The following is a 9,671-nucleotide window of genomic DNA, read 5'->3' as shown; positions in this document are numbered from 1 at the left end:
ATGATGAATCTCAAAGAATTAAAATGATAAGATCAAATCTTTTGTATTTCCTATGCAATCTACATGCAACCAATAAGAAAAATGGAGAAGGCATGCAACCAATAATACAAGTGCAAGGAATGAGCAGGAAATAGAGATTCAATATGGATCGTAGATCCACATCTAACCCTAAGTCTTTGAATGTCTTTATAAGGAAGATTAAAATTCATTATATGAAGAAAAAAAAACGGACGAGGGTGTGTAAGGGAAACTATTTCAAAGTGAAGAGTATCAGATCTTAGAGGATCAAGATCAAAGAAAGTAGATCAAGTGCCTGCATTCAGCAATCAAAGGATTGTAAGCTTTCAGGTTGATTATTCCTAATACTCTCTAGCAATTGTATTAGAAAGGAAATCCTATGGTGATAGGTTAGCTTAACATCTATTTTGTAGATCCTTTAAACAGGTGATTAAATCCTTTAACAGGGTAACACTTCATGTAAAGTGTTTGTAAATCCTCTAACAAGGTCACATTTAAAAATGTGTTGTAGCCTTTTACAAGGCAGGCCTTTAACAGGGCAAATCATTAGAAGTGGTCAAACATTATTGCTGCAGTAATTTTGTGGGTATCATCTCCACCCCAGTTTTACCTTCTTATTCCTGGAGGGTTTCTGGGTTATCAAAATTTCAAGTGTTATGTGGTGATGTACATGTGTTTTTCATAATTGCTTAATGATGATATGCATGCATGTACATTACAATATTATGCTATTAAGGATTTGTGAAAAAATAGGTTAAAAGCTAATACTTCTGATTCACCCCCCCCCCCTCTCAGAAGCATTCTTTCCATTAAGATATTTCAACATAATGTAGTTCTCGAATACCAACAACTCCCAATATAATTTGAAGCGATGCATTAATAACAATGATTAATATCCCTTAGACTAACTATCCTTATAAATAATTTTATATAATTCCTTAAACATACTTATTACAAAACACCAAGAGTAGTTAAAAGAAATAAGTGATAAATCAAGGAATAAACAAAGACACGACAATACATTAAGTCCCTTTACATAATTCCTGAAAATTAGTGCCATCCACCCTTGCATTGGCTAAGGAGTCTGCCTTATAATTACCTTCTCTATAAATATGACATATCCTAGTTTCCTCAAACTTATCGATCAAATGGATGACTTCTTCTAATTTTGAACTGAGTATCTGATTAGGAGTTGATCTATCCTTGATTGCATTTAAAAAAATTTGAGTCACCCTCAATTATGAGTTTTGATATACCTAGTTGATGACATAATCTTAGTCCTTCTTCCAAAGCTACGAACTCCACCAAATTGTTAGTAGTTGGGGATATGGACATAGCTTTTTTGGCCACGCACTTTCCTGAGTCATTATTGACGATATATCTGATGCCTACAATCCTTGGATTGCCTCTAGCCACTCCATCAAAATTAAGCTTCACCCAACCCTTCAAAGGGGGGGACCATTTACAAATTCTCCTTGCTTCCTTATTCCTCTTAGAGTAAGCAAGTGGAGGATTGATCAGATTAGGCCATGACTTTTTGATTCGACCATCCCACAATGAAAAGGAACCGTCTTCCTTACTAGATTTCCTGAGATGGGAATTAATATTTTCCACAATGCTAGCTTCAATTTTTGGAATTAGCTCATCTGCACACATCTCTCTATCACAAAAAATCCTCCTATTCCTCTCTTTCTAAATTTCCCAAATAAATATAGAGGGACTAATATTCCAAAGTTTGCTATAGATGCCCTTACGGAGATGAGAGGGCCATCCAATAAGAAAATCATAAGATTTTTAGAAAAAAGAGAGTGCCAATCTAATTTTTGAATGAGCCATTCCCAACACACTCTCAAAAAAGGGCATTTGTAGAGGAGATGGTCAGCATTTTTGCATTCATTCTTACAAAGAACACATCTTGATGGCCCTGCTAGAATGATTTTACAAAGCCTGTCTACCATTAAAATCCTATTTTGAAAAGCTAACCATAATAAAAAGCCTACTTTTGGCAGACATACTGGGTCCCAACATAGATTAAGAGGCATCTCCACTTCATCCCATCTTTTAGAATTAATCAGAGTTTTATATCCATTTTTAATGCTATATTTGCCATCATTTGATGCTACCTAGATCAATTTATCCTTCCTCTCCATTTGTTTGAATTTTCTTGTGGAAATAATCTTTTTGTAAGCCTTAATCTCCTCAGGATCTAGGTCTACATCTTCCAAGGATTTCCATATCCATGACGATTGATTTCCCGAGTTAGCCTTAATTTTATATTCACTAACTCTCCTACCCCAACAACTAATAAGTTTTCCTTTGAGACTTATAGGAACAAGATTGTTGTCAATTGGTGGATGCCCATCCCACAAGTCTTCCCGAAAGAGTGCATTTTCTCCCTTACCTACATCCCAAGTAAGATATTTTCTTACAAGATGACAATAGTTAACCATAAAATTCTAGCTTTCTGATCCCTTCGGAAGGGACTTCATTCTAAAAATCAAATTGGGATCATCCGTAATAAGACACTTATTATACAAAATCTTGGCTCATTTATCCTCTCTTTTCGAATATAAATTGCATATCAGTTTAGCCCCTAATGCTTCATTTTGCCATAAGAGGTTCTTGATTCCTAACCCACTAAACTCCTTGGGTTTACAAATATTATTCCATTTAATGAGTGCCAATTTTTTGGATTCCTCACAATCATTCCATAGGAAATTTCTAAGTTTGACCTTGAACTTATGAAGAAGATGTTTAGGAAGAGGAAGATAAGAAAGAGGATAAGTCGGGATGGCAGAAAGGTCTGATCTTATCTTCATGCTCTTACTAGCTTTCGTGAGCCATTTATCTTTCCATCTTTCGATCTTGGCTTCCAATTTTTCCAAAGTGTTGTGCCAGACCTTACCTAATTTACATTTCTTTTCTAATTCTATACCAAAATACTTACACAGGAATGAACCTTTTCTGTATCCCATTATCTAAAAAATTTGGTTTCCCACCTTGATATCCGTGTTGATAATTTTTTTTTCTAATTTGGCATCATTTACTTTTTTTCTAAAGGCTCTCATGTATTGCTCAATTATCACCTTTAAATTAAGTGCCTCCCTTTGAGTGCTCTCTCCTAGCAAGATCGTGTCATCATCATATTGTTGGTGAGTAATATTAAGAATATTTTTAGTAACAGTGAGACCTTAAATTTCTTTACTATTATATGCTTTCATTATAGCTCTCTCGAAAGTTTCTACCATAATGATATATACAAATGGGGATAACAAGTCTCCTTGTCTTAGTCCCCTAGATATCTCAAAAAAACCTTCCGATGATCCATTGATAAGAACTGAGATCTTGGTAGTCGAAATACATTTGAAAATAAGATTGATCCATTGACATGAAAAGCGAAAGGCTTCTAAGGTTTTGCAGAGAAAACACCAATTTACCATATCATAGGCTTTCTGAATGTCCAATTTCATAAACATACAAGCCTCTTTATTCTTAATTGTTGAATGAATTGTCTCTTGAATGATTATGATACCATCTAGAATGGATCTACCTAGAACAAAACCTGTTTGTTCCTTGGAGATGATTTTTGGTAGAATTAATTTAAGTCTATTAGCTAAAATTTTAGAAAAGACTTTATAAATAGTGTTGCATAATGCGATAGGCCTAAAATCTCTTGGATTCTCAGGCTTAGACTTCTTGGGAATCAAGGTAAGAAAGGAATGATTAATTTCTGACAACAAAGATCCACCCCTTCTTAAAGCTTTGATTGCCTCCCAAAGATCTTTACCAATAATATCCCAACATTTCTGATAAAAAAAGGCCTGGAAACCACCTGGACCAAGAGATTTCTCTGGATTCATGTTAAATACTACCTTCCTTACCTCTTCTAACGAGATTGGATTATTCAAAATTTTATTATCTTCTAGGGTAACCAGTTTAGGAATAACATCCAACATTTTGTCTTGCTCTATTCTATTAGACCCTTCAAAATTATTCAATATTTTTTAAGAGTGATCCACAAAAATCTCTGCTATTTTTTTAGGTTTATCTGTCGTTATACCCTCATGATTTCTAATACTAGTTATAGTGCTTTTAGCTCTATTATAGAGAGCTGAATTATGAAAATATTTAGTATTCCGAGCTCCTTCCTATAACCACCTTTCTCAGGATTTTTGTTTCCAAAAAATTTCTTCCTTGGTCAGAATTTCTTCTTGTTTAGCCAACAGATCTTTTTCTAACTTATAACTATCATTGTTCATGTCATACTTGATAACTTCTAAATTTAATTCTTTCAGCTTATCTTCGATTTCTAATTTTTCTTTGAAAATATTGTTGAAGTGATCTTTATTCCATCTTATAATTTTTTCTTTGAGTATTTTCATTTTGGATATGAAAATAAACATTTTTGACCCTTCAAAATCACCATGTGACCACCATTCTTTGATATTAGCTAAAAAACTAGAGTTGAAAAACCACATTTTTTTTGCATTTAAACAAATTTTTAGAGGGTTTCTATGATTTGTTAAGGTTCAATCTGACTAGGAGATGATCAAAACCAGCAATTAGAAGATTTGAAGACTAAATATTAAGATTATTTACTTCTAAATCTCCTTTGATAAAGAACCTATCTAATTTTTTTGCAATATACGCAAAATCCTTCCATTTGTTATTCCAAGTATGCATCTCGTTGCTACATGGAATATCTATTAGGTTGAGACCTTCACACCATTCTTTAAAATCCTTCATGGATTGGGAAATCTGTTGGACACCCCCATATTTTTCATTCAAATTTAATATAGTATTAAAGTCTCCTCCTAAGATTATTGGAATGTTATGAAAATTTCCCTATGCTAGTTGATTTCTTTCCAAACTAGTTTTTTCTCTATTTTACTTACTGGCCTGTATATATTAAACAAGATAAACTTAATATCTCATTTCACACTATTAACTAAGCCACTAATCTAATTATTCTTTGATGTTAATATATCTAATGATATTTTTCTATGATTCCAAATGAACCCTAAACCCCCGAAAGCACCTACAAATTCATGCATAAAACAACTTCAGTTACCTAGCTTTTTGCCTAAACGAATTCATTCTAACTTATTCAACTTAGTTTCTAGTAATAGTATGATATCTGATTCAAACTTATTTAGGTTTTTTTTTAAAATTCTTTTCTTGTTAGGGGCATTTAGGCCCCTAACATTCCATGTTGTAATCTTCATGGTTCCATGGGAAGGCTCTTCTCCTTCCCTTTGTTGAACAGATGAATAATTTTTTGCTATTCTCAAGCTTTACCATCTTCTTCTTTGAGTTGCTTAAGAGATGTTTTGCCTCTTTTTGCTAACGTCTTGCCATAGTTAGGAAATTTAACTCCTTCCAAGTTCTTTATTATGCCCAACTAATCCAAGTTTTCCTGTGCACTCTTAAGAGTTTATGTTTTAATGTTGTCCTCAATCTCCTTTTCCTCGAATTCCAACTCTTTAAGTACTTTCTCTATTATGCTTTTTTGTGCCTCAGTCACTTTATCTTCATCTTCATATATTCTATCCTCTATCGATGTATCCTTGAATTTCCTATCTTCTTCTTCAAAAGCTAGTAGGTCCCTTTTGAGATTTGTGAAAGTGTAATTGTCTCCTCCTAGCTGTAAAATTTTTTGCAGAAGCTCTTCTTTTTAAGTCAAGTTATCATTATCTTCATTATCAAAAACAAATACCCCGCTTAGCTCTTCTAAAAGCTTCTCTATATAGTCTTTCTCCTCCTCTTTGAGAAAATATGTTTCTAACTCTTCTTTCTTGTCCACTTTTTGATTCAATTTTTTTTGAAAGTCTTGAATCAAAATATTTTTTGAAATGAACACATCTGACTCATTAGTTTTGATTTCTGAATAATCTCTTTTTGGAGAGGGAGTTTACCAAAATTTGGAAAACCGCTTAGAAGACTTATTATCTGAAATTGGTCTTGCCAGAGATGGTTCTGCCCCTTGTAGCTTAGGAGATCTATCATTTGTTTCTCTTTCTTTCTTTGCTGAGACTTCAAATAAGAGTGCTTGTTCTATATCTTCCATGTACCCTGGAGAGTTGGTTGTAGACTTATTGCTCTCTATATTGGGTACTGGTGGAATCTTTGATATGCTTTCTGCCCTTCTAACTTCTTTCTTTTTCTTACATTTCCTTTCTTTTTTCTTCTATTTTCTATTATCAACAATTATACTCTATAATTTTGGTTTATTATTAGCTTTGGGAGACATTCCCATGCTACAAAAGTTATTGTCCTATTCGAGGGGTTGCAAAGTGGACCCATTAACCTTGCTCCTGTCTAGTGAATTAATCTTGTCCAACTGATGACTTCCTTTTTAATATTCTAGAGATATGAAAATTTTATCCTGCTGACCTTCATTCTTTTGGCATAAGGGATTATTTCCCTTTCCTGCTTCCTCCTGTGATTTATCTTCCTTTGAGATATTTGTTGCATAACTCATGTTTTTTAGCATTTCCTCAGATTTTTGTTCTTCCTGTAACATACTTAGATGCCTACTTTTGATCATGGACAAAGAGTTAATGAGATTTGATGTTCTAGGTAAAAATTTGAAGGACAACTTTCTCTCATCATCCAACCTAATTATCTCTAAAATCTTACCCTCATATCTTTGAAAGTTTAAGTTGTAAGTTGATCTATTTGTGATTATCTTTATTGGTTTAGGATCTGTATTGTTGGCTTTACATTTGATGAGAAGTTTTATATTATTACATCTTTCGAATGAAGCATCCAAATCAATTAGCTCACCTAATGATCTGCCAATTCTTTTTAAAATTCCTATTTGATTTAACTCTGGAGGGATTGAATTGGTAATGAACCATGTTGGAATAGTTAGATCTAAATTTTCCTCTTTACAATTTGGAGTCCAATCAAAGAAATTTATAGCATGACCCTTAAACATAAATTTAGAAACCCTAAGAAATTCTTTTTTCACATCCTCATCACAACAATGAATAAAGACTAATTTATCAGAGTAATACGAGATACTTACCTGGAAGCCACAAAAATCCTCTAACCAGTCAATCAAATTGTGCAACTCTGCTTTAGGGCCATTCTAATAAGCAAATAGGCCCACCTCTTGACATTCTTGCCAGCATTCTTCACTATCTTGATTGCTGATGATGAGGACCTTGTCTTCATGATCTATTGAGTGGTGATGAATAGCCTTAGGAAGCTCAGAATACAACTAATGAGAGAAGGGTTCCCTGCATTGTGGAGGGATGTAAATAGATAAAGAATATAGCATCAGGGGAACCTTCAAATGAGATGGAAACTCTGTAGTTGGATAGAAAGAAAAACCCTTTTGCCTCAAGAAAATAGGATTCAAATTTCGGTTGGCATATTTTGTGGCATTGAAGACAAAGATTTGCTTGTCTAAACTAGCCATAGAGTGTATCACTAATTCTGCTTTGCTCCAGAATTCCATAGGATGTTAGAAGGGATCTTGTTTAGGGCATTTAATTGGGGAATTACCAAACTTCCCTTTGTGCAGATTTGCCAACAGAGAAAAATTGTTTGAAGTTGATACCATAGTGCCTACATATCCTAAATCATCCACTTTTTTTTGCACATTAGGGCTACTCAGGCAATGGGTGTTTGGTATGTAAGAGTGCAGATGCCTATGTCTTTTCGAATTTGCAAATTTGTTTGGAAAATGTCTGGCAATATTTGAACAATTCGTAGTTTTCACATTTTTCACTCTTTTAGCTCTGCTTGCCATTTTGTAATATTTTAGTTTAATTTTTTTTTTACTTCAAATATTAATTTTTAATTTAGCCAATAAGATATTTGTGGGAGGAGTTTCTATTTTTTCTATATTTTATTTATATTTCTCACATTAATTTTAGGAGATTTTCTATATAATTATTTTATTCATATATTTAAGTAAATAAACTTTAAATTAGTTTAATTTTTAATTTTTTAAATTATTTGTTTAAGTTTTAGTTTTTCAATCTATTTTTTAAATTAGTTTTTTTTTAAAACTTTAAATACTGATTTTGAGTTTAACAAATATGATTAGCAATTAAGATATGTGTATGATTGAAGTTTTAGTTCTTAAATTATTTTAATTTATTTTTTAAATTAGTATAGGTTTTCATTTAAATATTGATTTTTAGTTTAGCCAATATGATATTTGTGGGAGTTACTATTTATTAATATTTTTAAAAAATATTTCTCATATTAATTTTTCATAATATTTTTTTTATAGAGATTATTTTTAAATGATTAATTTTTTCATATATTTAAGTTGTAGCTTTTAAATTAGTTTATTTTTAAATTTCTTTAATGATTATATTCATATATTTAAGCTAATAGACTTTAAATTAATAAGCAAGATATATTTTCCACAACAAATTAAATTGTGATATTGTTGTCCTCTCAATTTCTTCCTCTCAATCAATTGATTAGCTATTTGTCCTTTATAATTAAATGATTCTTTAAGTATTCATTTTTCTAAATGCATTTCTTCTAAAATGAAATCAAAATTTTATTTTATAATTATTTAATCCTAATTTCTTGTGAACTACAACTCACTTAGTGTGAGTTCAATCAACTTAGTCTAAGTAAATCATGCAATCAATTGTCTTCTAAATATAACAATCAATTTGTCTCATTTAATTAATTAAATTGTGATATTGTGACAAGGGTTTAACTATGTAGTTTTTGAGTGACTCATGTTTAATGAGTAGTGATTTACAAGAATCCATCTCTTATAATAATAAATAGAGCACTTGGGAATCGTTGGATCTAGGTGATGCTCATAGAGGTTAAGCACCGAGACTTCCCTTAGTTTAGTTTTTAGTTTTTATAATTAATTTCAGTTTATATTTTTTGCTCCACTTTATACGTGTTATTTTTTTATTGCTTTTTCTTATTATTTTTTCATAATAGATTTTAATGGGAATAATTTTTAGATGATAATTTATTAGTATATGATAAATTAAATAAATAAATATTATTTATTTGATTTATTACATAATTAAATTTTATTTTAATTAAAGTAAACACCTAGTACTCATCGTTGCAAGCACAATAGCTTGCAACTACTAGTTAAATAATGATGATTATTATTTAATCAATTTATTCTTGCATTATAATAATTATTTAATTCCATTCCACTCTTTATTAATTTAAATATATTTTTCTTATAATATGTTATAATTAAGTAATAATTAAAATTATTTAATTAACTATATATTCTTTTATAACACAACGAATTACTTTAATTTAGTTATCTCTTTGAATGGTAAAAAAATATTTAATTTATTTTCTAAAAATAAAATTATTATTTAATTAAATTGTTGAAATATTTTCTTGAGAAATATAAATTACATAGTACCTTATTGATTTTTTAAAATTCATTCTCATGAACAAGTTTAAATAATTATATTTAAGAAAATATAATTATTAAATTGATTACTTTAGATAACTTTTTTTTATGCATACGATTTAAGCAACTACTATTTTATTTGATTCTTTTATACTTCTCTTCTCACGCACGCGATTAAATAATTTGAGTTATTTAATATTATTTAAAAATAATAATAATTATTAATTTGATTAAGTAACTAATTCTTTTCTATGAATTGGATAATAAACTAATTTGATGCCTT

Source organism: Cupressus sempervirens, chromosome 6 (assembly GCF_028749045.1).
Source record: "Cupressus sempervirens isolate cs-2001-9-10 chromosome 6, ASM2874904v1, whole genome shotgun sequence".
NCBI classification, from domain to species: Eukaryota; Viridiplantae; Streptophyta; class Pinopsida; order Cupressales; family Cupressaceae; genus Cupressus; species Cupressus sempervirens.
Note: the sequence above shows the minus strand (reverse complement) of the source record.